A 27,500-nucleotide genomic window follows, 5' to 3' on the forward strand; every position below is an offset into this window, starting at 1 on the left:
TCTCTCTCTCTCCTCTCTCTCTCTCTCTCTCTCTCTCTCTCTCTCTCTCTCTCTCTCTCTCTCCACAGCAGCCTGACTGAGCCTGTCTGTGCAGGTTCACACAGACTGCTGTCTCTCCACCCTCACTATCTCCTTTTCCTTCCTTTATTCTCACACATTTCTCTATCTTAACATTTACATGTTCTCTATCTTTCCCCCATGTCTGCTGTCTGTTGCCTCCACCAGGATCTGCATATATGAATACAAACATTCTAATGTATGCTATAGGGTATTACTCAAGGTGTGTGTACTCCATAATGTGGCTGGATATGAAACGGGCTCTTAGCCTGTTTCCTCACAGGTCATGCCCACGCTGAAGCAGGTACTACAGAAGGGTGTTATGTGAACACCGGCAACATGGTTCCTTCCTGTATTATGTTCGATGTTTTAGATAGGTAAGGGACCCTACTCTGCTCATGTTCAGGTTGATATTAGGATCGTGTGTCTGTGACATGTTTCCATGCTTTAATGTTCACACAGCTCTTTATTTCTCTCGGCCTTAAATGTTCTTCAAAGGTTCATTTCCTGCAGCATTGTTCCATTTCCCATGATGAGATCTCGATTTTAAAATATTCCCTTTCTCTCTTCTACCCACTGTCTCTCTTTCTCACACACACACACACACACACACACACACACACACACACACACACACACACACACACACACACACACACACACACACACACACACACACACCACACACACACACACACACACACACACACACACACACACACACACACACACACACACACACACACACACACACACACACACACACGGAGAGCAGTGTGTTTGGCCTGCAGGGTGTGCACAGCGGGGAAGAATCCACCGTATGGCAGACACGAGGACGGAGACACATTTGGCTCGTACACATGGTGTGTGGCCGTGCTGCCCTGTGTGTGTGTGTGTGTGTGTGTGTGTGTGTGTGTGTGTGTGTGTGTGTGTGTGTGTGTGTGTGTGTGTGTGTGTGTGTGTGTGTGTGTGTGTGTGTGCGTGTATCTGGAGGCAGCCTGCTTTTATATAAATGATATATATACATGTATATATATCGGGGCCGTGGTGGCCTGAAGTTGTGCTGTGTTCACTGGAAGGCTACCAACTGAATGAATGAAAACCACTCTTCATTCCCTCACCAGACACTGTCACCTTGCCCTTGAGCAAGGCACTTAAGCTGGTAATACTTTAGCACAAAATAAAGCTGCCTTCACATGATACGCGGTTAATCGGCTTTGCGTTGATGTTGCGGGTGTGTTTCTCTGGAACGAGCGGCGCTGCCAGACGAGTCAAAGCTGCCTTTGGCGTGGTGCACTGCTGGAACTTCACGTCAAGCTCTGCAACCTCTACAGCCACTGACCCTTTGATCCGCAACCAATCAGGTGACAGCTAACCCAAGTAGCGCAAACTAGCAGCGGAGGTAACCATAGAAATGAAACGTAACTGACTGTTTTCACTGCAAGGCTCTGCACCCGACCGGAGGAGAGAGAAAATGGCGTATATCAGGTCGAGATCAAATGAACAAACAGAGAAGCTCATAATCACACACTCAACATTTCATCTTGCTTTTCAATGTTGTACGTTAAGTGAGTGTAAATCAAACGGTGAGGATGATTTATTATAAATAAACCTTATGTTGTCATCTTCACCGTCTGTGCTTATTATGTGGATGTGTTTACGAGTATTAAAAGCCGCCTGTATTAAATGTCAGCTTATGTTGTACAATTCTGTGCATTGTGTATGTGAATGTGACAAGCGTGTGTGTGTGTGTGTGTGTGTGATGTATCCCATGTCAGAGAGCAGAGGAGGAGCGTGTGTGTCCGTGTGCGTGTCCATGTCTGTGTCATTGCATGCTGCCTGTATGAAAATATGCATGTCATTTCATTCTACATGCGTGTGTGTGTTAAGCATGTACTGGCAGCATGTGAACACACATTGAGTGCATGTGTGTGAGAGCACCTTGGCTCGTGGTGGTTTTGTCAGTGCATGAAAATCATTTATTCATGTCTCCTTCTGCGTGTGTGTGTGTGTGTGTGTGTGTGTGTGTGTTGACTACAGAGCCGTCTGTGTCTCCCATGCATGCTCTAATAGATAGTCTTTGCTTCCATGTGCAGCGAAAGGTTAGGCTCTCATGTCTGTATCTCTGACTGCTGAATCGTCTGTTTATGCTCTCCTGCATCTCCAACATGTGTCCCTCTCCAGCCCTCCTTCTCACCCTCCATCCCTTCTTCCTGGCCACTTCTCCCAGAAATATTGGTGTATTTTGTGTAGAGGTGAACCATTCATGCAGCATTCCTCACTACGTCTGTGTGTGTGGGAGGGTTTTTAAAAATGCATATATTCTATAAGAGGGAGGAGGAAACAGAGCGTGGTGAAAAGAAAATACAGCCTCTGTGTGTGTGGTGTCAGTCGGGTTGACATCTGATCTTGCTGAGTAAAGAAGAAAGTGCTGTGTGTGTGTGTGTGTGTGTGTGTGTGTGTGTGTGTGTGTGTGTGTGTGTGTGTGTGTGTGTGTGTGTGTGTGTGTGTGTGTGTGTGTGTGTGTGTGTTTTGTGGCCTGCATGTGTCCTCCTTTCTGTGTGGGTGGTAAAAGGAGAGAGTAAGCGAAGAGGGTGTGTGTGAGTGCACTTAGTTTAAGTGTCCGCATGGCTTTGTGTGTGTGTGTGTGTGTGTGTGTGTGTGTGTGTGTGTGTGTGTGTGTGTGTGTGTGTGTGGTGTGTGTGTGTGTGTGTGTGTGTGTGTGTATGTGTGTGAAGCAGGGAGAAAGGAGGGGGAGTCGGCGTGACACAGAGGCTGAGAGATGGATTGCCGTGAGGGTGACGAGCGTTGGGGAAAGCAGCAGGACTGGAAGATGGAGGGAAACTAAGAGAACATTTGAGTGATTGGAGGAGATAAGAAGATAAGATGGAAGAAGTCAGAGCAGAAAAGACAAGTTTATCTTCTTCTATTTTATTTGTATTACATTTATGTTTCAGTATTCTCCACCACAGCATACATAGAAGTGATGTGCTATGAATGCATTTAGAATCAAGAGTCTTTAATTGAAAACCCATCTCGGCCGCTTGTATCCGCGATCTCGTTCTTTCGGTCGTGACCCATCCTTCATGACCGTAGGTGAGGGGAGGAACCAAAATGGCCCGGGAGACAGAGAGCGTTGCCTTCTGGCTCAGCTCCCTTTCCGTCACAGCGGTGCATAAACCAGTCAATCTCAAACTAAAAAGGACAATCTGAAAACTTTTGTGCACAGATTTGCTTGGAGTTCAAAGGTGAGAAAGCAGGATTTGAAGACTGTTCCTCCAGCACTCAACCCTCTGTTTTCAATTTGTTTAAGATGAACAGCCAAACAGAGTGATGTACTTTAACAACCGGCTCCACCGCCAATTCGCCATATTGTGGTGAACACTTCAAGACACGTCGCAAAAACTAGCTGCTGGCCAACTGTTGGCTTCTTGTGCTCGAGCCTCGAGGAGAAAACGGATGGACAAGTGTTCCTAAGCAACATGGGACATTATGCAGGATTATAAGAGAAGAAGAAAAAAGAGGGAAAAAGAGAAAAAGAGGAGAAAAAAACCATTCTCCCTGTTTCCCTTCTATAGCATGTCAAAGTATTCCCTTTTATTATATGGCTTGGTTGAACACTTGATTCTGATTGTTCAATTTGGAAATGTAGAGGTTTGTTATGTTTTGTTAGCTGAGGGAGATCAAGGAGCCCACGTATCCATCCGCACAGAGAAGTCTGGTCAGCTTTGTAGAGACGTGGCTGTCACTGCAGTTTCAGCCGCTGGGATGCAGTGGATCTTTCTCTTCTTAGCGGAAGCAATTTGATCACTTTTAAATGAATGAAATAATCTTCTAATCATTATCGTGGGTCAGGTTGTCTGTATATTCACACCGTGTTGGTGTTCTTCATATCCTGAAGAACTGACCACTTATACACGAACAACAAAGGAAAAGGACACAAAGACACAAAGAACAGGGAGTTCATGCTAATTCATCTAGTGAACATCCCATAGGCCGTGTTACTATGGCGTGACACAGGACTTCAATTAACACACACACACACACACACACACACACACACACACACACACACACACACACACACACACACACACACACACACACACACACACACACACACACACACACACACACACACACACACACACACACACACACACACACACACACACACACACACACACACGGCAGACAGACCTATTGATTTTTGTGGTAACACTGTCCTGTCACCACATACAGTGTGAGTCTCTCGACCTCCCCTCCCTCCCTCACCCACCTCCCCTCCTCTCATCTCCTCCCTCACATGTGACACTTGACACTCCTCACCTCCCCCTCACCTCTCCCAACCTCCCCCTTTTCTAACCATCTATCAATACACTCCCTACGTTCCTTTCTCCTGCGGCCTGTATTCTCTTCCTTCTTCTCTTCCTCAGATGCTCATTTCAGCACCCACTCCCTCCTCTTTCTCCCACCTTTACCTCCCCCTGCTCTTTCCCTTCCTTTCCTGCATCCTTTTTTCTCCTTAAAGGATTATTGTCAGGATGAGAGAAACAGTGATTGGAGACATGCAGGGGGGATGGTCTTTTGTTTTGCCAGTGCTCTACAGGCACACATACTTTTTTTTATATATATATATATATATATATATAAAACACACAGCATACATACAAAGAGAAAAGGACAAACAAGGGAATGTCCCCCCAGAGAGCAAGGTCGAGCTGTGTTCAGAGGCTTTGGCAATACTGCTCCACCGTCACCAATAGAGAGGAACACGATAGAGAACAGAATAAGAAAAATACAAACATGAAGAGATTCAAAGGGAGACATGTTTTGGAAAAGGCTCAAACACATTCACAGGCTCCAATAACCTTGAATTCATTACAACCCCTACATGTTGCTTACTAAATGTCATAGAGGACATATTATGCTAATCTTCAGGTTCATATTTATATTTGGTGTCTCTACTGGGACATGTCTCCAGGCTTTAATGCTCAAAAAGCGCTTTATTTGTCTCATACTGCCTGTGTTGCAGCACCTCTTTTCCCCCTCTGTCTGAAACCAGAGCCCAGTCTGCTCTGATTGGTCCACGGCTAAGAGATGTCCCTTAGCCTATCTCGTACACTGTGTTAGAGCGCTAGCCAATAGAAAAACAGGTGTTCCACAGTGACGGCTGTCACTATGGAACACAAAGTGGAGGGCTGAAAGGCTAAGAATCTGATCTGAATGAGCTGGGGGTAAATGCATCCTAAAAAGTCCTCCGCCCAACGTGGGGCTCGAACCCACGACCCTGAGATTAAGAGTCTCATGCTCTACCGACTGAGCTAGCCGGGCTGGGCAGAGGCTGAAGTGGGCAGTGAATACGAAACCCAGCCCAGGTGATGGTATTTAAAAATGTTCATGATGTGTCTTAAGGAGCCATTTAAGAAGCGTTAAGAGGAAACCCTACAGGGATACAACCTGCAGAAGAATAACGCAACACTTTCAGGAGTGGGATTTGAAGGGACCAGAAGTCCCCTTGCTCAGGAAGGAGTCGAGCCTTGAATCTGGCGCCTTAGACCGATGATATCACTGGTTGTCTTAGAAGTCATATACTCAGAACCTACATGTGCTTGTGTGCAAGAACTACATCTACGCATGGAAACAAACATTGTCAAAACGTCAATCAAGTAACTGCCCTTTGAGTCCACTGGGAGAGAGCAAACAAGGACATGTGACTGGTGGTGAAAGTGTAAATGTTGATGTGTTTCAGATCTATTGTGCAGAAATCTGAAGAAGGTCTGAACGGTGGAAATATTGCAGGAGAGAAATGTCAAGCAACAACACACACTATTCCCTCTCCTGTAGTGTGTTCGTGTTTGTGTGCATGTAAATGGTCTGAAAAGACTCAAACCCCTGTTCCCTCCAGAGGGACTTTCTCTCCCACATGAGGCTTTATTTCTATGCTTGGCTGTCATGAGGTTGACAGATCTGATGATGTATGCTGCTTTATATTTCAAGATTTCTTCTTCTTCAATCAATACCTTTGTGAGAAGGTCAACGTTGCTGTCCAAGGAAAATAATATGTTTCTATAGTTAGAGTTTTTGTTCCCACAAGACTCCTGATGAAAACTGTACAGGAATCTTACAGCTAGCATTCCCAGAAAGTCTCTTACATGGAAACATACCCTAGCTCGCTGCTGTTCCCACATAATGCCTGCTTAAAGAAACGAAAATAGGCTGTAAAGAAGCTTATTTCCCTTATTCTAGCTTTTTGGATACAAATGAAAACAAATGACAGTTCTCATACTAAAAATATTGTATTTCCAAAATACTCAGGAATGATAATTCTGACAAGAAACGTGTTTAGTTATAAAGAAAATACTCAGGTCTTTTGGAAAAAGGTGCTGCTTGTAGCACTGTATTACCAAGATCAACAGCAGAGATGCATCAACATACATCCTAACTTTAATTTTAGTTTGAGATGAGAGGAGAAATACATAAAGGGAGTAAAACAGAAAAGTGTGGAGAGAGAAGAAAGACCGAAGGCAACAGAAGCTGAGAGAAAGGAGCCAGGACACGGCAAGCAAGCAGAGAAGGGGGAAAAAAGCTCTGTGTGTGTCTGTGCGTGTGTGTGTGTGTGTGTGTGTGTGTGTGTGTGTGTGTGTGTGTGTGTGTGTGTGTGTGTGTGTGTGTGTTTGGGTGCTGGAGGTGTGCCAGGGAGCCTGCCAGCCAGCAAGGCTGAGCTGCAGGGCCCCTGCTGGGGGTGGAGGGTTCAGGCGAGCCCCCTGCCTCCACTGGCCTACTGGAGCATGCTGGGAAATAAAAAGGGAGGAGGAAAGAAGAGGGGGGAAGGGAGATTTGGAGAGATGGAGAGAGTTAGAGACCACAAGATGGAAAAGCAAGAGAAGAAGGGATTGAGGGAAGGAGATGGACACCGACAGACGGAAAGAGGAGGAGGAGGAGGAGGAGGTGATGTTGATGTAGAGAGGAAGAGAAGGTAAACCCAGAGCAGGAATGCAGGGAATGCAGGGAATGGAGGAGTTTTCCTCGGGCTGGAACGAGAAAAGGAGAGAAGGAGAGAAGGAGAAGCCAAGTGGGAGATCCTGCAGACCTGAGGCGCTTCAAAACTAATGTATTCTCTCCCTCACTCTCTACTTTACTTCAACTCCTCCTTAACACTCATCTGTTAAATACAACTGATTGTTTTCCTATTATTTATCTACGTCGTTCATCCAGACACATGTACACCATAAAGAGGACACATTCTGCTAATGTTCATGTTCCTATCAGTACGTAGTGTCTCTCCTGGGACATGTCTCCATGCTTTAATGTTCAAAAAGCTCTTTATTTTCCTCATACTGCCTGTGCTGCAGCACCTCTTTTCACCCTCTGTCTGAAACCAGAGCCCAGTCTGCTCTGATTGGTCCACGGCTAAGAGATGTCCCTTAGCCTATCTCGTACACTGTGTTAGAGCGCTAGCCAATAGAAGTGCGTGTTACATGTCACTATGTTCAGGAAGTAAACAAAGGAGTCCAATAGAGGAGATTCAGGCAGGGGGTGTGGGAGAGAAAGTCCCTCTGGAGGGAACACAGGGATTTGAGTCTTTGCAAAGCATTTACATGCACTAAAACCTATAGAACAAACTACAGGAAAGGGAAACCCCAATGTGATGTTCAAGGGGTATCATGTTTTACACAGAAACAAAATAAGTGGTATCTTTATCGCTTAACAACAGTGATGTAACATGTAGGTAGAACACTCTGTCAGGAGTAAACCTTTGGAGACCAGAAGTCCCTTTTGACCAGGAAAGAGTCAATCTTTCAGGGTCGCACCTTAGACTGCTCGGCGAGACCACCAGAAAAGGGTCATATTTGGTGACTGTATGTCGGTGGGCAACAGAGATGCACCCAACAACACGTTCTGACTTTATGTGACAGTGTGCATTGTCATACCTGTGTAGAATACAATGTCCACATCTATCCATGCAGATTGTATATGATATATATTTGAAATTGATATGATCATATATCTGATTATAGATACACACCCACCTTAAAATGCCAGCGCCCAACGTGGGGCTCGAACCCATGACCCTGAGATTAAGAGTCTCATGCTCTACCGACTGAGCGAGCCGGGCCACAATTGGTTGAAAAATGATCACATTTCGTATACTTCCAATGGTTGGAGGCTGGTATTGAGTCTTCTAATACAATTCTGTAAATTAACTTCTCAACAACAGGAACAGATGTCCTACTTTCGTTTTATTTCATATCTACACTGTAGCTAATGCAGTGGTGACCCGTGTCTATCACAACTGGACCTTCTGTAGACACACACAGTCAAATAGTAGGCTTACTAGCTTCGACACGCTAAAGCAACTGTAGTCAGGGAGGCAAAGTCATCAGGTATGAAAAAGGTGACAAGGATCCGAGCCCCCCGACCCCACGGAATATCGGCTTTAAAATGAGAAATAACAGAATTTTAGCAGTCAGAACAACTAAAGCAGCAGGTAATCATAACAGAAACGCCAAAGAGTTACATCTAATAGTATAATATATAAAAGCATTTATTTTAATTGTGTAGCAGTCAGTTTATAATTTTGGCAGCACTGTTGAGCATTTTGAAAATGTATTTTCATGCCTCTGTGCAAGGCTTAGTATTTTTATAATACTTTTCTACTTTTACTTGAGGAACATTTTTAATGCAGGACTTTTACTGTAACAGAGTATTCCTACAGTCTGGTACTTCTACTTTTACTCAAGTACAAGATCTGAGTACTTCGACTAAAGTACAAGATCTGAGTACTTCTACTTTTACTCTAGTACAATCTCTATACTTATACCACCTCTGTTTATAGCCTATGAAAAAAACTATTAGAAAACGAAGGCTAAAGCTAACGTTAGCAGATAGTGACAATGCTAGCTAGCTAGTTACTCCGCACAGTTAACGAACGCACCGTAGATAATGTAGCTGACCCTCATCCCGGAGCAGCAGAGTTCAGCCGGCCCGACAGGCAAGAAGACACGAGCACACAGCTTGCGCTTCATATATTTAAAAGTAACACCATGCGCGTCATGATGGCACATAACAGCTCGCGACTGCAGATTATTTCGATGATTAGATAAAATGTAAATTATATTTGACGGAACTTTAGTTAAATTTCCATGACTTTTCCAAAACTTTGGGAAAAATATTGTTTTCCATAACTTTTCCAGGGCCTGGAATTTGCATTTTGAATTTCCATGACTTTTCCAGGTTTTCAATGACCGTACTACGAACCCTGAGAATACCTTGGTTGAAGGACAAGATCTGATTGGTTGCTTTCTTTTCTAACACAAAACCACTGAAATGCGTAGTGCATGGTCCGAGAAGGACAAACAAATCAACGTAACACTGTAATATTACAGATCAACAACACAGATATGATTCTCTTATTCATTTTATATTACATTTTATTACATTTTATTTATATAATTAAATCGATTTTTTTTGTTTTATCTGAGTGTTCCAGGGTATTCTCTGAATACCTTGAAGGCCCTGACGGTTCGCCACTGAGATAATGTACTAATGACAATAAAGCCTTGAAACTTGAAACTTGATGTTACAGCTAATTGATCTTTCCTCTGCAGTCAGTCTTAGACATTTACCTTGTAGTCAACAATCATCTTTGCATGCTTCTTTTTTTTAAGACTACTGCATCCATACATTATAGGAGAAACTAATCACACATCTATTTGTCAACCATCTGATCTGCAGGTAAAATACTGTCAGAAGTGGGATTTGAACCCACGCCTCCATGTGGAGACCAGAAGTCCCTTTGCTCAGGAAGGAGTCAACCTTGAGTCTGGCGCCTTAGACCGCTCGGCCATCCTGACAACTAAAGAAGAAGACGAGTTGAAAGAAGTAACTATCCAAAATCTATCTACAAACATCTACCCAACTATCTACTGGATAAAGAAATGGATACAGAGACTGATGAGTGCCTGGACAGATGTGATAACAGTCAAATCACAACTGCATCTGGACATCTCAGAGGAAACTAAATAAAGGAATATCTTTAGGAAGGATAATGTGCATCGCTCCAGACGATTTTAGGAGACTTTCAAAATCTATGAGAAGAATACTGAAACTCTACTTAAATAGGAGGTTCTCAATAACTAACAGAAAGAATACAAAATGTGGGCAATGTAATGTTAATGCCACAGTTTGATTTTCCAATGTAAGAACTGAAGAAGTTTCTTTTGCCTTATTTGACAAAACCGCCAAAAGTGTATTATGAAACCTTGATGCAATGAGAGCAGGGGAGAGAGGGAGGCCCTTGGTAATTTGGTATTTCCTTTTAGAGAGAGGGGAGGAATGGCCAATGCCCTCGTTGTCAGTACACACACACACACACGCACGCACGCGCACGCACGCACGCACGCACGCACGCACGCACGCACGCACGCACGCACGCACGCACGCACGCACACACACACACACACACACACACACACACACACACACACACACACACACACACACACACACACACACACACACACACACACACACACACACAACACACACACACACACACACACACAGCTCCTTTAATGACCCATACATCCGGCCTTAGGCACTGGGGCCTCAGAGTGAAAAAAAAGTGAAAAGAGAAATACACAATAGATAGATAGATAGAAAGATAGATAGAGAGAGGGAGGGAGAGATATATAGATATAGATAGAGAGATAGATAGAGTAGTAACTAATACTCAGCATGTAGTAAGAGTTGAGATGTAAATCAACTAAAAGTCAAGAGGTGAGGGTTCACAGGCCTCTCACTCACTCACACACACACACACACACACACACACACACACACACACACACACACACACACACACACACACACACACACACACACACACACACGCACATACAGTTATGGGAGTTCAACTGGAGGTTAGACCTTCAGGCTCCAAGCCTCAAAGAAAGACACGCAGAGAAAATTCATGAGCAGCTGATTCAGCAAGCCACTGGCTGGAGTGATTGCCCTCAGTAGGGAAAACAAGGGGGAATTCAGGAATATGGAGCATTTTAAGATTAAGAGGAGCAAAATGAAATGATGAAACACACTGAGAGTCTAAAACAGGGGAGTTTAGGTGGAAAGGATTGGAAATAAATGATGAAATTAAGACAGAAAGGAAGATAGCATGTGTGTGAGTGGCTTTTTTATAACTCAAGCAACAGCTGAAGATGTTCCTCCGTCTCCAGACTGTCACACACACACACACACACACACACACACACACACACACACACACACACACACACACACACACACACACACACACACCACACACACACACACACACACACACACACACACCACACACACACACACACACACACACACACACACACACACACACACACACACACACACACACACACACACACACACACACACACACACACACACACACAGGGCCTGACCTCACTCATGGCAGCTGTTGATGTCACTCTGTGCCCAATCCAGTGCCACCAACTCCACACTACACATACAGTCCAAGTCACTCTCAAGTCACCACTCTTCGAGTCCGAGTCCAAGTCTGAGTCACCAAGAGAGTCGTAGTCGAGTCTGAGTCCAAGTCCGAGTCACCCAAGGAGTGTCCGAGTCGAGTCCGAGTCATCAATACCTGTGTTCGAGTCCGAGTCCAAGTCCGAGTCACCCAAGGAGTGTCCGAGTCGAGTCCGAGTCATCAATACCTGTGTTTGAGTCCGAGTCCAAGTCTGAGTCACCTAAGAAGAGTCCAAGTCAAGTCCGAGTCACAAGTCTTCATGTATTAACTTTGCTTTTATCCTGTCATGTTGTACTAATCTGTCTATTGAACTGCTGTGAAGCGAGTTTGGCTACAATTCTTGTAATAGGTGCTATACAAATATAAAGCTTATTACTAATATTAATAGTATTATTATTATTATATATAAATAAATAAACTATATTTAAAATGAGTTACCTTTTAGAGAAGTGATTATATTTGTATGCCAATATTTTCCTATGGTAAAGTTTTCGTTTTGCACTTTTATTTTGATAGTAATAAGATCGGGACTCTTATTTTGAAGGAACTTTTACCGGTTAAATCGGTTTACTAATAAAGATTTAGGTTGCGTTCCAATAATCCAAAAATCAGCTCCTAAATTCTAACCCTATCGTCTATTCCTTGACCTCTGAGTGAAACGTCACGGGGTTAAGGGATAGTGGATAGGAGAATTCAAAAGGACTTAGGAGAAGAGACCGCGGTACTTTAGAGAATCTGAGTGCACTTTCACTATCCGACGTGTTTATGATGCGCCAGCGGATGTCATAAATGTGCGTCTGCTGCTGTGGGGAAACTATGGAAACTACAGTTTTCTATACAGCGGACTACAACATGGATGTATAATAAGAACGAGGGACTTCTGTAAACTCATCTGGAGACTCTGCACTGTGCTCTGACGCTGACGTGCAACCTTAGGCTGCAGTCGAATAGTCCATTTAGATGAGGAACCTTCCTAACGGAGTGAAATGACCCAGAAGTCCCTCAGTGGCAGCCATGATAAGTGCCGTTCCAATTCTCTAGATGATAGGAAAGGAGGTTTCAAACTTCCTTTATAACCTCCTTTAGCTTAGGAACCACTGGACCTCCCTGACCGAAAGGAGAGGAGAAAATGCTGCCCCACAATGCCTTGCAGCCGAAGCATTTGCCGTCACACAACAGTCGGTCGTTCACGGAAACAACCGATTATGACCGAGAAATTATATCATGAAAGTTACGGTGCTTATTAAGCATTTTAAAACGTATGTGGTAAGTTGCCAAAGTGCTTTGTTTTGAACGTTCATCAGTATTATAATCAAAAAGAGAAATATGAACGTTAGTTTTTACTGAAATGATCAAATAAAGTCAACATTTCATTTCATACTGAGCTGTGTGGGGTTTGTTCAACTTTTAAAAGATGTTTGAATGGTGATATACACAGTGATAGATGTTAAGGACTAACGTTTATACATTTGTATTGATTTTAAGATCTTTTCATAGTTCATACAATCATACGTATTGGGATCATTTGTATTCTTTCACACACAGTGATACCGGAAGTACGGTGTCGCGCTCGGCCCAATACCCGTATGTGTGTGTGAAAGAATAAATGTGGACCGGAGGGAGAGGGTGACGAGCATAAGTTTCACTTTCCTTTTTTATTTCAATTCCAACTTTGGTCATGAAGAATATGTTTCTCTGTTGTCCACGTTCATAAAGCATAAAGCATCAGAGCACGGTGCAGAGTCTCTAGATGAGTTTACAGCAGTCCCTCGTTCTTATTAAACATCCATGTTGTAGTCCGCTGTATAGAAAACTGTAGTTTCCATAGTTACCCCACAGCAGCAGACGCACATGTATGAGGTCCGCTGGCGCATCATAAACACCAGATAGTGAAAGTGCAGTCGGATTCTCTAAAGTACCGCAGTCTCTTCTCCTAAGTCCTTTTGAATTCTCCTATCCACTACCCCTTAACCCCGTGACGTTTCACTCAGAGGTCAAGGAATAGACGATAGGGTTAGAACTTAGGAGCTGATTTTTAGACTATTCGACTGCAGCCTTAGCCCCAGAAAGCACATGGCTACTTACTTAGCATGCAAAATGAGGTCATTCTGCATGTTAAGTAGCCATGTGCTTTCGTGTTATCGGCTGAATCTTTATTTATTGATTAGATCACGTTACTCTGATGGTAGTGTTCAAGACAGCCTATATGTCTGACCTCGATCCTTAGAGTAATGTGTTACGGAGCCTTCTCTTCAATATTGTTTCCACATAATGAGCATTTTGCTCTGCTCTTTTCCAATGTGGAAGCAGAATGTGTGAAAGCATACAGCACGATGCAGGGTGTGTCTCAAGACATCTTTAGACTGGAATAGCGGGGGCCAGTACGTGAACTCGCCTCACAGGTGCACATGCCAGGATAGAGGACATCAGACTCCAGAAAAAACTTGCTCGAGTCCGAGTCCAAGTCGGAGCGTCAATGTACAAGTCGAGTCTGAGTCATCGTGGGGGGGAAATTCACGAGTCAGAGTCCAAGTCAGCGTACGCGATAATTCACGAGTCCGAGTCCAAGTCATCATGCGCGAGAATTCACGAGTCCAAGTCCGAGTCGCGTCAATCAGTGCCTGAGTCCGAGTCGAGTCACGAGTCCCGAAAATCGGCACTCGAGTCCAGGGGTCCTTCACAGGTCGATTAAATGGAATCTTTGCGTCCGATCACTTGTGTCGTTTCCCTGCGTTTAGTCCCTCACACCAGGGCAACACACTCTCACTCCCTAAGCGTCCAATAGCGACGTTTGGTCAGTGTCCATGGCGTCCAATTGTGACGCTCCTAGGCTCCTTCAGCGTCATAAAGGGACGCAAATAGCTTTCAACTGATTGCAATGTATTCCCATCTGCGTCGGGATTTGACGCTCATGGAAGCACGGCATTCGTTTATGCCAGCTGCCCTTAAAGGCAATGTGAGCGTCCATTCCCATTGGATAACGGAGAATTGTACACCCGGAAGTAAGTATTCCTCTTACTGTCGATTGATTTTACAGTGATATCTGCACTACTCATCGACTAAAAAACACCAGATTATCCTTGTTAATTACACAACATTGATTGGTTTAAATTGTGTGCAATGCTTTTGTATTTTTCCCCTTCGATTCGGAGAAACAAATATTTTTTCTGAGTAAAGGATGGCAGAAGACACTACACTACCCAGAATCCCCAGCGTCTATGTCACATGATCTTCAAATTTCTCCCTGCAGAAAAAGAAAACATGGCCGAAATTCGTTTTATTCTTGGTAGAAAATGCCTATTTTAAAGTTAGTTTGGCCATTAAAATGCGTTTTGATGTCATTTGATGCGAGAAATATGAGTTGTTATTTCAGATTATGTGTGCAGTGGATGTACATGATCTTTAGTTTGCTAGTTATTACGAAGATTACTTCAGGAAATCGCGACGTTTTCATTGTTACCAAGGTGGTTGCTAGGGACGCTGCTATCGATATTATTTCTGTTATGTTGTGTAACTGTTTAATGGTGTTATCTTTATTGCTACCCCCTTTCCCGTCAATGTATAGTGTTGGTCCACAGCCTAAACATATTAGTTTAACAAAATCCGCATCTAAAGATAGCCTACGTTATTTCCCCCCTGTGCAATTCCAGTCTCACATCTCACAGCACATCGTCATTAACAGACCGAAAACATTTAAAAGAAATAATAATAATACTTTATTGCGAGTGTGCTTGCTTTTCTATTTGAAAGTCATCACATAACGGCATTGTAATACACGGTTCGGCTGCATTACATATTACATATCTGCCGTAGTTCTGTATTTATAGAGCCCTGATGAGAAGACAAACATGAGGAACTGAAAACGTGACGTTGATCATAAATATATCAGCCATTAAACAACATCTTACATTTCGTTTCACACAATACGTCTCCTTGCAATATCAACACTAATTCGGCTCACTTTTATATTTGATCCAATTGGTAGATAGGCTGTATTTACACCATAAAGGTGCACAACTCATATAAAGGGACACCTGGTGGTTAAAGCATGTTATTGAATTTAATTATTTTTATTATTAGATATTAATACGATCCCTATAAAGTATATTCATTACTCGTTATTCTCTACTAATAGTTAATTAAAGACTGTATGTAATGACTATTTTGCACATCCCTTTCAAGATTTCATGATTTTCTAAGGTTTATTGACATATCATATAGGCCTACACAACTGTGGTGTAGTTCTGCACTGAATGAAAAACTTGGGTCGCAGGTTCCTCAATAGTGCATTACAAGACATCTATCAATATGTGTGCATACCTCCAGCAATGTTAACTATGTTGAAGCACTTATTTTAACTGATATTATACATATGTATTATACTCTTATAAGATGTATGTAGATATTTCATCTCCGGCCTTGTCAGGTATTGAACAATCAATAAATAAAGAACACAGAATTGTTGAATATAAAACACAGAATTTGTGTGATTATACTAAATGATTTTCAAATAAACACAACTGCATATTTAACTGTTACACATGCTGATGTAACGCAAATGTTCCAACTTGGGATCAATAAAGTATATCTTATCTTAAGCTGATCGATGGCTACTGCCATATTTGCACAATGTGCCTCTGAACCTTGACAAGTGCATGTTTCAGGCTTATCAATTAATGTAATGTAATGTTATCACAGGGGTCACACACATAAGACCAGCTGTTAAATAAAGCTCTTCTGACCTTAGCTGGCATGTGGGTATATATATTAATGCTGCCCATAATGGGCACAAGCAATTTTCACCCATTTATTAATTATATGTTTTAAATGTGAGTGTTTCCTATCCCCTAAACCTCCAGGGATGTACACAGTTTAATACTGGCAACTTCTTATTATGGGAAATACGAAAACGTCTTTTAAAACTACAACTCCCAGTAGAGACGTGCCATAGCGAACATGTTGCGAAACAGAATAGCCAGCATGTGTAGTTCTGGGGACGGGGTGGGGGAGGGGGGACGCGGTGGACCCGTTCAAATCCAGTTTTGGACAGTCTGCCGTGGTTCCATCCCATTTCAAGTGCTGTTCGAGAATCGGCTTAACCCTCGGAGCACACTCTCCAATCACAGAGCTTGAGGACTATCACGGGGTTTGTCAAACAGAGCACATGGTGTAGTCCAAACGATAGCTGGGGATTCTGGGTAGTGTAGTGTCTTCTGCCATCCTTTACTCCTGGGAATGGACGCTCACATTACCTTTAAGGGCAGCCGACATAAACGAATGCCGTGCTTCCATGAGCGTCAAATCCCGACGCAGAATACATTGCAATCAGTTGAAAGCTATTTGCGTCCCTTTATGACGCTGAAGGATCCTAGGAGCGTCACAATTGGACGCCACGGACACTGACCAAACGTCGTTATTGGACACTTAGGGAGTGAGAGTGTGTTGACCAGGGAAGCATAGAGAGACGCAAGGAAACCACGAGAAGCAGGGAAATAAGTTTTAAGAGCAATGGGACGTCTTTTTTTCCGGAGCGTCACGTGAAGCAACGTCCGTTTGTGATGACGCCGCACAGCTGTTCGTCTGACAGCAGCCAGCTCTGTCCCCGTTATTTTTCACAAACACCCCCGCCTCTGTTAGTACACATTTACTGACACAAACATTTGTATCATCTGTTGTAGACCCAAATAAATAAAATTAAATAAGAACTCATTCTCAAAAAAGATAAACGCCATTCTTAGAATGAAACGAAAAAAGCGATCATGAAAATGTTTCCAATAAATGAATAACGTTTTTTTTGACCACTTTGTTGTTCAGATATATCACATATTTGTAACTAAATGATACATTAATTGAAACAAAACACAGTATAGACTGAGGAGTGACTCTTGTGAGTTTCATGTGTTTTCTTCACTCCGCACGCACACACACACACACACACACACACACACACACACACACACACACACACACACACACACACACACACACACACACACACACACACACACACACACACACACACACACACACACACACACACACACACACACACACACACACACACACACACACACACACACACACACACACACACACACACACACACACACACACGTACTGAATAAATCCTGGCTTAAACTGACCTGACCGTCATGTAAAATGTACAGTTTATCTGAAAAGTCAATTATTTGTCAGAAATTACTGTAAATAAAAAATAAACGACATTTGATAAAGTAACATTTTTGCAGAGACACAATGATCAATTGAAGTAACAGCAGTAAGAATTGCGACTGGATATATTTTCACTATATTTCTCCCTTTGGTTCTGCCTTCAAGCTTTACTCTTGCTATGTGATATCACTCTTAATGACTCGCCATCACACTCTCCATTCAATCAAAGTGTTCTCAGAGCTCTTCTTGTTTTAGTCAATCTGGCAGAGCTCATAGTCTTCATTTAGTTTGTCTTCTTTTTTAACTCCTGTCCTGTTTTCAGGGCCATTCTGAAACTTTTGAAGGAGTCACTGCTCAGTGATCTGCTCAAGACCACTGGAAGATATGTTGACTGCAGCGCTTTTCTCATTACATCTCCCAGAAACTGCTGAACATAACACTGACGTTGGCCAAACACTATCAGTGATGGATGAACGGGTTGTTTGGCTGTCAGAAGTCAGCTTCAGTCACAGACATTCTTGTAAAGTATGTGGCTGATATTACTATTTCTTGACAGGTTCAATATTCTGCAGGTTCAACGTGCTGCAAAAGTTTGCTCGAGAAACCTCTTCAAGAATGCATATCTTTATCAGGAGACTATAAAGAAGGTATCATTAACGAAAGGATAGCTACATGGAAGATCAAAACAAGCTGTCTTAGCAGGACTAACACCACATCATGTCATTTAAAGGGGCTATATTATGCACATATTCGTATTAATATTAGTATTTTGTGTCTCGACAGTGACATGTCGTCTCTATGCTTTAAAGGTCCATGTCATGGCCATTTCTACTGATCATAATTCCATTGTTGAGGTCTACTAGAATAGATTTATATTGTGCAATGTTCCAAACTCACATTGGTTTCTCACAGCATCTCTGCATAGTATGTGTATTCACTCTCTGTCCTAAACGGCTTGTTGGAGTCCTGCCCCCCCTCCCTGTGAGCCCAGTGTGCTCTGATTGGTCAGCTCGCCCACTCTGTTCTGATGAGTCCACCACCGTTACTGCGGAACATCAGTGATTATGTGTTACAATGGCGTTAGCAACCAGAAAATGACACCAGTAATGACAAACAGATGAGAATGCTGCGTGGGGTCTGGGTGCCGTGTTGGCGGGACGTTGCGGGGCTCGCTGCGGTGAGGAGCGGACAGTGTGAGCTGGGTTCATTTCCTGTCATGCCCGGCACCGTGGGAGGGCCCTCCCATTTGACATTCCTGCCCTCCCCCAATAAACACGAGTTTTATTATTTATAAAATTTTAAAAAATGTATTTTTTATTATTTTTATTATAAATAAACTGTGAACTTTTATGCTACGATGTAGGCAAACCCCGGGACTGAGTTAGCGAGCCCAATCCTTGACTCATCAAGGCGGCCGCCACCAACGCTATCCTCCGAGGCACAGCTCCTCTCAGAGGTGACCACGATGCACTCCACAGCATGTCCGAGTCAGGCAGTGGGCTCTTCCTATCGCTGTCTGAGTATACGCTGCAGTACAAAGATGCAGAGTTGGCCAACATAATGGACAGCATTCCCCACACAGCAACATACACCTCTCACGACATGCAAAATGCCATCATAGAACTAACAGCAGTTCACCGTCTCCGTCTCTACTATTTCTCTCCGAGTGCAACGATGAGGAAGCTGCCATCCTTAACCAGTGTGCCTTGCTCGTGATTTACCAGTGTTTGTGCTGCCACGCACACAATGTTTCAAAAGTGGTTTCTATGTTGCCCTTTATTTGTGTATGTATTTGCGATAAGTGTGCGTCTTTGCGCAATGCCGTTGGCCTTGCTGTTTGATATATTGTGCCGCAGGCCCGCAGCACGTGACGGTTTTGTGTGCCCTCCCATGAAAATCACATGCCCTCCCTTTAGATTTGTTCTGGCGCCGGGTCTGTTTCCTGTGAACATAGTCGACCAAGCCCAGCAAACACCATGTTGGTTGAGGAGAGTAGCGTTTAAAACCAAAGACATATTGGACAGCCCTACATCAATGTGATTTCCTATGTTGTCATGATTTTGTTTGTGTGCTACGAGTTCATGTCCAAGGGCCCTTTTCTTTTATTACACAAAAACCAAAGAATAGGTACCGGTATCGCTTAATGAAAGGGCTGTAACCTGCAGGTAAACATCACTGTCAGAAGTGGGATTTGAACCCACGCCTCCATGTGGAGACCAGAAGTCCCTTTTTACTCAGGAAAGAGTCAACCTTGAGTCTGGCGCCTTAGACCACTCGGTCTGCCTAGAATGTATTATGTCTTTTTTTAAACTAAACTAAAAGTTTACAGACTCATTGGTGACTTAGATAAAGAACACTCATTGAGCTGTTCATCATAGATTTTATTATAAGGGTTTTCTGTTCAGTAGGAAGGGTCGGTTGCTTTATGCATGCAAACGAAGGGGTCAAAAGTTCATTCTGAGGAAAGCCACGACAAACCTAGGCGACCTTGTTGTGGCATCCATCTGAGGGTGAGCTCGCTTCGTTCACTTTAACCCAAATGAAGCCAGCCTGAAAGTGAATGGCTCAAGGTTTCGAAACAACTGATCCAAACAAGCTTGGTTTAAATACACCCTGAAAGACGTCTGCTCACCGTGGCGACAGAGTAACCTGCAGGTAAAACACTATGTCAGGAGTGGGATTTGAACCCAGAACTCCATGTGGAAACCAGAAGTCCGTTTGCTCAGGAAGAAGTCAACCTTGAGTCTGGCGCCTTAGACTGCTCGGCCATCCTGACAACTACAGTAAAAACTCATTATTGAAAGAAGTAACTCACAATAGAGAACCGCAGTGACGCTTCGTAAAACCCGGAAGTACACTTCTTCCGGTTCCTTCGTGAAAAACCAATGCAAATTCTCCATAGGATTTTGGGAAATAGCTCGAAATAAGGTCTGTGGTTGACACACATTTAAGAGAGGGATCACGTTTTGTTCAGCCGGATAATCTCCACATGTCTACCCTACTTTTATAATTTTTGAATCATAAATCTAGTCGCCAAAAGCGAAATGCTAACATTATGCTATAAACGAACTACAAGCCAGTACAGCAGCAGGGTCGCACGACTTCAACGTCACGCCAACTTAAGATCGTTTCAACTGACTTGCACTGAAACTGCACTTTGAACACTTTAAATATATTAACATTTTAAACTGTATACCCCGTTTATCTAGGCCCTTTTTGTTTTGTTTTATGTATACATGTCACACTGTGGGAAACGATATTTCTGGATGTATAACATGTAGAATTGTTGACAATAAAGCTGACTTTGACTTCCGCGTGCTTGCATATTTTAACAAAGCTTTTCATTTTAGCCACACTGAATTTAACTAGAAGTCATGGCTGTGTCAATTACCAGTCTGATATCGTTTTACAAAGATGACAAGAAGTGTAGATAGAGGAGAGAACCACTACAAGTAAGGACACGTAAAACAGTGCAGCCTAGATGAAGGTGTGCTTCCCGGTGTTGTCAGGGCTAGCATGAGGGACAAGGTTTATGGTGTCGGTGAGTAGTGATAGCAAGAGAACCGTTAACCTAGAGTTAATTTATTCACATTAATTCCCATCAACAAATCCATTTTATGTGTCACATGAAATCTTTATTAGGCAAGGCAAGTTTATTTATACAGCACATTTCAACACAAGGCAATTCAAAGTGCTTTACAAAAAACGAGACATTAAGAAAATGGCATTTAAAATTAGTCATTAAAAAGAAAAGCTAATAAAATAAACATAAAAAGCAAAAATACATGGATAAAAGTTACAGTGCAGTGTAAGATATGAATAGTTCAATTAAAAGCAGCGACAAAAAGAAAAGTCTTCAGCCTGGATTTAAAAGTAGTCAGAGTTGCAGCGGACCTGCAGGTTTCTGGGAGTTAGTTCCAGATATCTGGAGCATAATAACTGAACGCTGCTTTACCATGTTTAGTTCTGACTCTGGGGACAGAAAGCTGACCAGTCCCTGAAGACCTGAGAGATCTGGATGGTTCATCATTTAGCAGGAGGTCAGTAATGTATTTTGGGCCTAAACCATTCAGTGCTTTATAAACCAGCAGCAGTATTTTGAAATCTATTCTTTGACACACAGGAAGCCAGTGTGAAGACTTCAGAACTGGAGTGATGTGATCCACTTTCTTAGTGTTAGTGAGGACTCGAGCAGCGGCGTTCTGAATCAGCTGCAGCTTTCTAATAGATTTTTTAGTGAGACCTGTGAAGACACCATTGCAGTAGTCGAGTCTACTGAAGATAAAGGCATGGACACGTTTTTCCAAATCCTGCTGTGACATTAGTCTTTTAATCCTAGATATATTCTTTAGGTGATAGTTGGCTGATTTAGTAACTGTTTTAATGTGACTGTTGAAACTCAGGTCAGAGTCCATGACTACACCTAGATTTCTGGCTTTATCTGTTGGTTTGAACATTGCAGACTGAAGCTCAGCGCTAACTTTTATACGTTCTGACTTGGCTCCAAAAACCATTACCTCAGTTTTATCTTTGTTTAATTGGAGAAAGTTCTGAAGAACCAGCACCTTACCGTGGTAGAGAGGTTTGTGTGCCCTGATGAACCTGGGGGCTGTGTTGTCTGGAACCTTGTGTTCCTGGTAGGGTCTCCCATGGCAAATTGGTCTCAGGCAAGGGGCCAGACTAAGATTGGTTCAAAAGACCTCATGAAAGGAAAAACAAGAAGTGAGGATACCCGGCCCGGAGGAAGCCCGGGGTCCCCTTCTGGAGCCAGGCCCAGAAGGAGGACTCGTCGGCGAGCGTCTGGTGGCCGGGCTTGCCACGGAGCCCGGCCGGGCCCAGCCCGAAAAGGCAACGTGGGCAACACCTCCGCTTCTCTGTCCCGCGGGCCCACCACCTACGGGAAACATCGATGGGGTCGGGTGCGCTGCCAGACGGGTGGCAGTGAAAGCGGAGGGTCTCGACGGACCAGACCCGGGCGGCAGAAGCTGGCTTTGGGGACGTGGAACGTCACCTCTCTGGGGGGGAAGGAGCCGGAGCTTGTGCGGGAGGTGGAGCGGTACCAGTTGGATCTGGTTGGGCTCACCTCTACGCACAGCGTCGGCTCTGGAACCTTACTTCTGGATAGGGGTTGGACTCTATTCTTCTCCGGAGTTGCTCAAGGTGTGAGGCGCCGGGCGGGTGTGGGGATACTCACAAGTCCCCGGTTAGGTGCTTCGTTGTTGGAGTTTACCCCAGTGGACGAGAGGGTCGCCTCCCTACGCCTGCGGGTTATGGGGGGGGAAACTCTGACTGTTGTGTGTGCTTATGCACCCAACAGCAGTTCAGAGTATTCGGCCTTCTTGGAGACCCTGGAAAGAGTCCTGTATGGGGCTCCTGAAGGGGACTCCTTAGTCTTGCTGGGAGACTTCAACGCACATGTGGGCAATGATGGAGACACTTGGAGGGGCGTGATTGGGAGGAACGGCCCCCCTGATCTGAACCGGAGTGGTGGTTTGTTACTGGACTTCTGTGCTAGTCATGGATTGGCCATAACAAACACCATGTTCGAACATAAGGATGCTCATAAGTGTACGTGGTACCAGAGCACCCTAGGCAGAAGGTCCATGATCGATTTCGTTATCGTATCATCGGACCTGAGGCCGTATGTTTTGGACACTCGGGTAAAGAGAGGGGCGGAGTTGTCAACTGATCACCATCTGGTGGTGAGTTGGGTCGAGTGGCGGGGGAAGCCTCTGGATAGACCTGGTAAGCCCAAACGTGTAGTTCGGGTGAACTGGGAACGTCTGGAGGAGGCCCAAGTTCAGGAGGCCTTCAACTCACACCTCCGGCGGAGCTTTTCGGGCATTCCTGTGGAGGTTGGGGACATTGAACCAGAGTGGTCGGTGTTCAAAGCCTCTATTGCCGAAGCCGCGGTGGGGAGCTGTGGTCTCAAGGTCTTAGGTGCCTCAAGGGGCGGTAACCCTCGAACCTCCTGGTGGACACCGGTGGTCAGGGAAGCCGTCCGACTGAAGAAGGAGGCCTTCAGGGATTTGTTATCCCGGGGGACTCCCGAAGCAGTTGCAAGGTACCGACAGGCCCGAAGGGCAGCAGCCTCATCCGTGGCCGAGGCAAAGCAGCGGGTGTGGGAGAAGTTCGGAGAAGACATGGAGAAGGACTTTCGGGCGGCACCAAAGTTGTTCTGGAAAACTGTCCGACACCTCAGGAGGGGGAAGCAGGGAACCATCCAAGCTGTGTACAGTAAGGATGGGACATTGTTGACCTCAACTGATGGAGTGTTGGGACGTTGGAAGGAACACTTTGAGGAACTTCTGAACCCGACAACTCCGCCCTCTATGTTAGAGGCAGAGCTGGAGTATGACGGGGGATCAACGCCAATCTCCCGGGGGGAGGTCACTGAGGTCGTCAAACAACTCCACAGTGGCAAAGCCCCGGGGGTGGATGAGATCCGCCCGGAAATGCTGAAGGCTCTGGGTGTTGAGGGACTGTCATGGTTGACACGTCTCATCAACGTTGCGTGGAAGTCGGAAACGGTACCGAAGGAGTGGCAGACCGGGGTGGTGGTCCCCCTTTTCAAAAAGGGGGATCAGAGGGTGTGTGCCAATTACAGAGGCATCACACTACTCAGCCTCCCCGGGAAAGTTTACTCCAAGGTGCTCGAAAGGAGGGTCAGGCCGATTGTCGAACCTCAGATTGAGGAGGAACAATGCGGATTCCGTCCTGGTCGTGGAACGACGGATCAGCTTTTTACTCTCGCAAGGATCCTGGAGGGGGCCTGGGAGTACGCTTATCCGGTCTACATGTGTTTTGTAGACTTGGAGAAGGCGTATGACCGGGTTCCCAGGGAGTTACTGTGGGAGGTGCTGCGGGAGTATGGGGTGAGGGGGTCTCTACTCAGGGCCATCCAATCTCTGTACTCCCAAAGCGAGAGCTGTGTCCGGGTCCTCGGCAGTAAGTCGGACCCATTTCCGGTGAGGGTTGGCCTCCGCCAGGGCTGCGCTTTGTCACCAATCCTGTTTGTAATATACATGGATCGGATTTCGAGGCGTAGTCGTGGGGGGGGGGGTCTGCAGTTCCGTGGACTAAGGATTGCACCACTGCTTTTTGCAGATGATGTGGTTCTGATGGCTTCATCGGTCTGCGACCTTCAGCACTCACTGGATCGGTTCGCAACCGAGTGTGAAGCGGCTGGGATGAGGATCAGCACCTCCAAATCTGAGGCCATGGTTCTCAGCAGGAAACCGATGGACTGTCCACTCCAAGTAGGGAATGAGTCCTTACCCCAAGTGAAGGAGTTCAAGTATCTCGGGGTCTTGTTCTCGAGTGAGGGATCAATGGAGCGTGAGATGGGCCGGAGAATCGGAGCAGCGGGAGCGGTATTGCAGTCGCTTTACCGCACCGTTGTGACGAAAAGGGAGCTGAGCCGGAAGGCAAAGCTCTCTGTCTACCGGGCCATTTTCAGTTCCTACCCTCACCTATGGTCATGAAGGATGGGTCATGACCGAAAGAACGAGATCGCGGATACAAGCGGCCGAGATGGGTTTCCTCCGCCGGGTGGCTGGTGTCTCCCTTAGAGATAAGGTGAGAAGTTCGGTCATCAGGGAGGGACTCGGAGTTGAGCCGCTCCTCCTTCGCGTCGAAAGAAGCCAGTTGAGGTGGTTCGGGCACCTAGTTAGGATGCCACCTGGGCGCCTCCCTAGGGAGGTGTTCCAGGCACGTCCAGCTGGGAAGAGACCAAGGGGTAGACCTAGGACCAGGTGGAGGGATTATATCTCTTCGCTGGCCTGGGAGCGCCTTGGGATCCCCCAGTCAGAGCTGGTTGATGTCGCCAGGGAAAAGAAAGTTTGGGGCTCTCTGCTGGAACTGCTACCCCCGCGACCCGACCACGGATAAGCGGGAGAAGATGGATGGATGGAAGTTCTGACACATCCAGTCATTGATTTGTTCAATGCACTTACTCAGTGTTAGAATTGGAGCATAGTCTCCTGGTGAAATTGTTATGTAAATGTGTGTGTCATCCGCATAGCTATGGTAACTTATTGTGTTGTTCTTCATTATCTGAGCCAGTGGTAGCATGTAGACGTTAAAGAGAAGAGGCCCCAAGATTACAAATATTACACACCAGAAAACACAGAAATATCCATGAAATAAACATACAGTAGGCTATAAACAATTAAAGGGATAATTGGGAAATATATTTTAAATAATTAAACAATCCCACCACCACAGGTATCTACAGGAGAAGAGGGAATTCTCTCCACAGAATGTGAATGCCCACGTGGAGAATGGAAATGCAATCATGCGGCTGCATTAGCCATCTTTGCCATCCACCATTTCAGCTGCACTGACGTGACACCCCCTGTCAGTGGAAGAAGCCAAAGGCAGCTAAACGTACGCATTCAGTGGAGGAGCTATTTCCTCCAACCAATAACTCATTCAACCCGCTGACAAGAGAGCCCACCTCCGAAGATCGTGACTGGCTGAGGGACAGACTCGGGGGCAGGTTCTCAGGAATGTCTTGGCTTCTCTCCCCCGAGCCAGAAGAGGAACACTACAGCTTGGAAATGCTTACTGTTCCTGAAATTATCAAATCTGTTGGGCATCAGGGACCTGAGGCAATTGTGGCAAGCATGGCATTGTCTGAGGAGCAACAGAGGGCAATTCAGGTGGCTACCACCGGTCAGCGAACCAACCCAAACTGGCATTTGTTCAGGAAAGGAAGGTTGACTGGCAGCAACGTTGGAGCTGTCCTGAGGTCAAAGCGTGTGACTGCTTCCCTTAGTGCCAGGGTGCTAGGGCAACAACAGGCCCTTGATGGTGTTTTGTCTCTACAGTGGGGGACTATGAATGGATGTGAGGGTGTCAGGGCAATCACCACTGCATCCCAGATGCAGGTCCATGAGTCAGGTTTGTGGCTCTCCCAATCAGGAGTGTTGGGGGCATCTCCAGATGGTCTGGGAGGGTCTTGGGAGGTAAAGTGTCCCTACGGAGCCAGGGAAATGACAATTAGTGAAGCATTGCAAATCAAGGGCTTCTGTGTCAGTAAGGAAGAGAAACATTCAGCCTGCGTGAGGAGCATCCTTACTGGCACCAAGTGCAAGGTCAGCTTCACCTCACTGCAAGAAAGAAGAAGAAATTAAAAAATTGTGAATCGTTTTTAATTTACATTTACTCACCTTTGCAATGTTGTGGTTGTTAGAGTGTTTCCTGTCAGCTCATCTGTTGGGAAGATATAACATATTAGTTTCATGGAAGTCACACCGTCACATATAAGAGCATTAAGACATACAGTACATAAGCTAAAACAAAACATCTAAAGATATAACCTTGCACTTTGTCTCGTGAACATTTTCACTATTTTGACATTTTTATAGATGAAAATTGAACTAAAGAAATAAATGGTAGATTAATCCATATTGAAAATAGGTGTCAGCTGCTACACTAATTATAATAGTTATATTTCTTAATTAAGATAAGATATTACTTTATTGATCCCAATTGGGGAAATGTTTGTGTTGCAGCAGCATAACAAGAAAAACACAATATAAGTTATTATATATACAAAAGTATGTGAGGGATGGAATATTAAATTGAATATAAATGTAAAATGTACATGTAATTTTACGTCCAAGAGAAGCTATGGAGCAGAGAGTTCTCTGCCAGCCAGAGGTGATTTGTTATTAGTTCAATATGTCAAACTGATTTCCCTGACTACAATCTTTAGTCACAT

The 27,500-nt window shown here is 44.7% G+C and overlaps 1 protein-coding gene and 3 non-coding genes across 4 annotated transcripts in view; all 4 read right to left on the reverse strand.

Annotated features, from left to right (window-relative positions):
* LOC117468390 (protein Wnt-5b-like) overlaps positions 1–27,500 on the reverse strand; it is a 143,357-nt gene that overhangs the window by 79,961 nt on the left and 35,896 nt on the right.
* On the reverse strand, positions 5,319–5,391 carry trnak-cuu (transfer RNA lysine (anticodon CUU)). The gene has a single exon. It is a non-coding gene; the product is annotated as a tRNA-Lys (tRNA).
* On the reverse strand, positions 8,104–8,176 carry trnak-cuu (transfer RNA lysine (anticodon CUU)). Its single transcript has one exon. It is a non-coding gene; the product is annotated as a tRNA-Lys (tRNA).
* Positions 9,805–9,914, reverse strand: trnal-caa (transfer RNA leucine (anticodon CAA)). The gene is made up of 2 exons: positions 9,877–9,914; positions 9,805–9,850 (listed from the first exon to the last, which is right to left on the reverse strand). It is a non-coding gene; the product is annotated as a tRNA-Leu (tRNA).

Source organism: Pseudochaenichthys georgianus, chromosome 23, assembly GCF_902827115.2.
Source record: "Pseudochaenichthys georgianus chromosome 23, fPseGeo1.2, whole genome shotgun sequence".
Taxonomy (NCBI): Eukaryota; Metazoa; Chordata; class Actinopteri; order Perciformes; family Channichthyidae; genus Pseudochaenichthys; species Pseudochaenichthys georgianus.